This window comes from Vombatus ursinus, unplaced genomic scaffold (assembly GCF_900497805.2).
Source record: "Vombatus ursinus unplaced genomic scaffold, bare-nosed wombat genome assembly UNPS02000582.1, whole genome shotgun sequence".
NCBI lineage: Eukaryota > Metazoa > Chordata > Mammalia > Diprotodontia > Vombatidae > Vombatus > Vombatus ursinus.
This window is the reverse complement of record NW_020940360.1, coordinates 29,407,539-29,412,162: the sequence shown is the minus strand read 5'-3', so window position 1 is coordinate 29,412,162 and position 4,624 is coordinate 29,407,539. Positions and strand designations below refer to the sequence as shown.

At 39.4% G+C, this 4,624-nt stretch overlaps 1 pseudogene; it reads right to left on the bottom strand.

Annotated features, from left to right (window-relative positions):
- Nucleotides 1-1,672: 1,672 nt before the first annotated feature.
- On the bottom strand, nucleotides 1,673-2,857 carry LOC114038980 (annotated as a pseudogene).
- Between the last annotated feature and the right edge of the window lie 1,767 nt (nucleotides 2,858-4,624).

Genomic DNA, 4,624 nt, shown 5'->3' with positions numbered 1-4,624 from the left:
CAGACAGACAGACAGACAGACAGAGACAGAGACAGAGACAGAGACAGAGAGACAGAGACAGAGAGACAGAGACAGAGAGACAGAGAGAGAGAGACAGAGACAGAGAGAGACAGAGAGAGAGAGAGAGAGAGAGAGACAGAGAGAGAGAGCAGCCTTTGGAAGGAGAGAAGAAGAGATATGATAATTTCAGTTTCAGAGAAGGTAGAAGAAACATAAAAGGAGATTTCCAATGGGTATCCAATTCCAACCAAAAGACAGGAACTGGTTGCCAAAGTAGAATTGAATAGGAAATCTGAGAATTCATGATATCTAGGGAAGGAAGTGCTCTGGGCATAGCAGAGTTTATTTAAAAAAAAAGTCATAGAAAGGATAGATCAGATATCATTACCTGGGATAATGCAGTGAAAGTAATCTCAAAAGTTATTGGCTACTTAAAAATGACACTTTGATGGCACAAATATCAATGAATCTACAGCTGGAAAATGGATTGGCACAGAGAAATCATTCCTCAGCTCAACTTCTAGAAACTATAGCAGGTAACCAAAGTAAATGGTGGAATGACCTTATAAGAATATTAAGAAAGCAAATATCTAGGAAAAATTGAAGCCCACAATAAATTTTATGGTCATTAACAACAAAATGATTTAATTATTAGGGAGCAATATGATCTCTGATCTATTTATAGTAAAATTGTTTTGTGTAAGAAACATAAGACTGTTAATTTATGATGAATAAGATGATAATTTGGGGAGAAAAGAGGATGTATTATTTAGCTTTAATATTTTTTTTCCTATCATTAGCAATGATATTTATACAGGGAAGGGTAGAACAAAAATGCTGACAGTGTATTGAAACCAAAGTGAGTTAGTAGGAAGTAAAAGAGCACCAACTATCACCAAAGCTACCTACTGATTCTATTGTGTTCTCCAGAATTTCTACTTCATTGGCAACAAATTTGTTTTCATCTTAACTTTTTTATTATTTCCTACTCCTTCTATCTTTTAACTCTCAGAGAGATGTGGCTCCTTTTTTTTTTAAATTTGATCATTTTAAAATACATTTCCTGTCTGAAACTCCAAGCCAGTGTCTTTGATGCAGGATTCTTCAAAGTCAACATCTTTAACTCAGACAAAATAAATAAATAATCAAACAAATAAATAAATAAATGAATAAATAAATGTAAAAACACAACAATAAATTTTAGCCAACTTTTTTAGCAAAATGATACAAAACTATCTTAAACCAAGTAAAAGATTTACAGTTACAGTAGAATAATAATAAAGATTCTCATAAGTTTATTACCAGCAGCAGGAAAAATGAAGACTTTTGAATGGGAGTTTGATTCTCTTTGCAAATTCTCTCTCTCTTATACTCTGATTTTTCTTCCCAGGCCCTTTATAACTGAATTCTTTGTGAGGGGGCATCAGGTTTCAGCCCCTGGAGTTGGCAGCACTTGGACTTGTTCATTTTAGGGTATTTTTTGTTTCCCCAATGAGCATTGCCGGGGTGTTAACATTTTCTGTTCTAAATCGAGGGACATTCCACTAGTACAGCCATTGGTAGTTAACATAGTACATCAGCTGTGCCATTGTCCACCCCTCCATGGAAGAAAGGAGATTTCTCATTGGTGCACAAAAGACTGAAAATCATGGGAAATCATCCAACCAGGAATCTATGAGGTTGACATGATAGAGGTATCTTGTCGGCCTGTTAAATAAGATGAAGAGATATTGACTGGAGCACCACTATGCCTACTCATACTCACTTTCGACTCTCTTTCCATTCCAGAGACTGGAGGAGGAGAGGTATTAGTAGTATGTGAGGTAGGAGAAGTGAGTTGGCGGAGCTACATCTTGTGTTCCCTTGAGGCAACCTGATGCAGTGGAAGAGTGATGGATTTCAGTTGATGGATTTCAGGAGTGTCTCAATTCCTCCTCTCGATCCTGACGTTTTGGCATCATCAGCTGCCCACTGGCACCAAATTTGAGTGTGCTCCAGTCAAATGTGTAGTAATAGGAAAAACCCTGGCGATGCACAGGTACCAGAAGAGCTGTCTCAGGTAGGAATAGTCAGATTTGTCATCAAAATGCAACAAAAGACAGAAATTCAGGTATTTGGCAAATTCAGAGCGGTAGCCTTTACATAACACTTCAGTGGGAGTGGACGTTTTATTTTCACTAATTCTTTCATATTTGTGTCTCTGAAGGTAGCAGCACTTCAGCCATTTCCAGGGTAGGGATTCCAAATTGAAATACAAAGCCCATGGACTCCAAATCATCCCTTTGAGATTGTTCAATTCCAAGATGTGTGTTGACAGAGTCATAAGAAGCAGTTCCTGTGAGGTTTTTATTCTCACAACAGCAAACGTGCTGATGGGTCCAAGCATTCTGGTACTTCTTGGACAACCCAAAGTACATGATGCAGACCACGTTACTCTTTTTTTTTCCCCTGTTACACTAAAAAAAAAAAATATCCGACTTCACGTCAGGGTGGATGAAATTCTTTGAATGAATGGATTCAATCCGACCAATTATCTTGTCAGCAAGTAGCAGGACAGTTTTAAAACCGAATTTTCTTGAGCAGAAATTGAAGAGATTTTCAAGGCTTGGTCCCAAAAATTCCATCATCATGACATTATAGTCCCCTTCTACCCCCACACCATTTAATTGTAGGAATGCCCACAACTCCCAGCATCATTTTGTAGATTTTGTTCTCAATATGGAGCTGAGGTTTTGACATATTTAAGCTTGATGGCATTTTTTTCTGCAGCAATGTCATTACCAGGATAGATATCTCCAAAGGAGCCACTGTGGATCTTTTGGCCCAGCTGGTACCTATTACCAACTCTCAGATCCATGTTTGTGGCGGCTTTGACTCCGGCATGGTTTGCTCCAAGATCCCGGGGAAGCAATGCCACTGTTGCAGTTAATGCTGATCTGGCTCCTGGCTCCACCCCACTCACAGCCTGCTTTCACCATCGCTTTCCAGCTGCCCCACCACTCCCAGAGCCTGAGTATGAGGAGCAAGGGACAGTTCGAGCGCCTTTGCCCCGGCTCTGACCCTAATCGAACTCTTTCGTCTTCTCCGTAAGACTGATGCACTTGGATCTTCCAGACCTAAATCCCTCTTCAGCCGCCTAAAGGAGCCGCAGTCATCGCGCTGTGATGTGTCTCCTTCTTGATGGTAGCCCTTCCTTTCCAGAAATGTCTGTATTTTCACTCATTCTCTGATTGAAGGGAGTTAGAATATTCCTTGCATCTCATGTTCATTTCCAGTTTCCTACCATCACCAATCAGTAATTATTCCTTCTTTGATCATTTCCAGTTTCCTACCATCACCAATCAGTAATTATTCCTTCTTTGAGGTTCATTCAACCAGTGCCTGGCAAAATTCTGTGAGTTATTTTTTATCAACTTTCAGAATGCTTTTCTTCATTCCTCAATGAATTCAGAGCCTGACTCACAATCTTTCCCTTATCCCCAACACCAACTCCCATAAAAGGGAATTTCAACATATATTTTGATACTCTGAAACACCCTGGCCTCACACACAACTCCTCAACTTACTCATTTCACATGACATATTTCTCTACTACATGTCAGTCACACAGAAACTCCTATTTATGATCTTACCAGGAAAAACCATTTCACCTCCTCCATTGGTGGTGATCATATGTAATCACAAGTTATTGTTATTCCACCTCTCCCTCTGTCTTCCAACATTATCCCTTTTCTTCATTCACAAATTGACTTTTAATCTCTTTCTCCCTCAGTTCTTTCCCGTTATCAGTCCTGTAATAGCTAAACTCATCATTTCCCCAATCTAAAACTTAGTGACATGATTCAACTCTAGACTGTCCTCTTTCCTTGGGTCCCTTGCCCCTTTTCTTTTTCTTTTTTCAATTTATTTATTTATTTTTAGTTTTCAACATTCACTTCCACAAGATTTTGATTTCCAAATTTTCTCCCCATCTCTACCTTTCCCCTACCCCATGACAGCATGCATTCTGATTACCCTTTCCCCCAATCTGTCTTTCCTTCAATCACCCCTCTCTTATCACCTCTCCATCTTTCCCCTTCCCCTTCTATTTTCCTGTAGGGTAAGATAGATTTTTATACCCCATTGCCTGTGTATCTTATTTCCCTGTTCCATGTAAAAACAATTTTTAACATTCATTTTTAAAACTCTGAGTTTCAAATTCTCTCCTTTCCTCCCTCCCCACTCACCCTCATTGATAAGGCAAGCAATTTGGTATATGTTATACTTGTCTAGTCATGAAAAACATTTTCATAATAGTCATGCTGTGAAGGACTAAATATATTTTCCTCTATCCTATCCCACCTTGCCTAGTTTATTCTGTTCTCTCCTTTGACCCTGTCCCTCTTCAAAAGTATTCTCTTCTGATTGCCCCTTCCCCTAATTTGCCCTCCCTTTTATCATCCTCTCCTTATCATTTCCCCTCTACTTTCCTGTAGGGTAAGATAGAGTTCCATACCCAATTAAGTATGTATGTTATTCCCTCCTTAAGCCAAATCCAATAAGAAGGGGCAGCTAGGTGACCCAGTGAATAGAGCCCGGCTCTGGAGTCAGGAGGACCTGAGTTCAAATGCAACCTCAGATATTT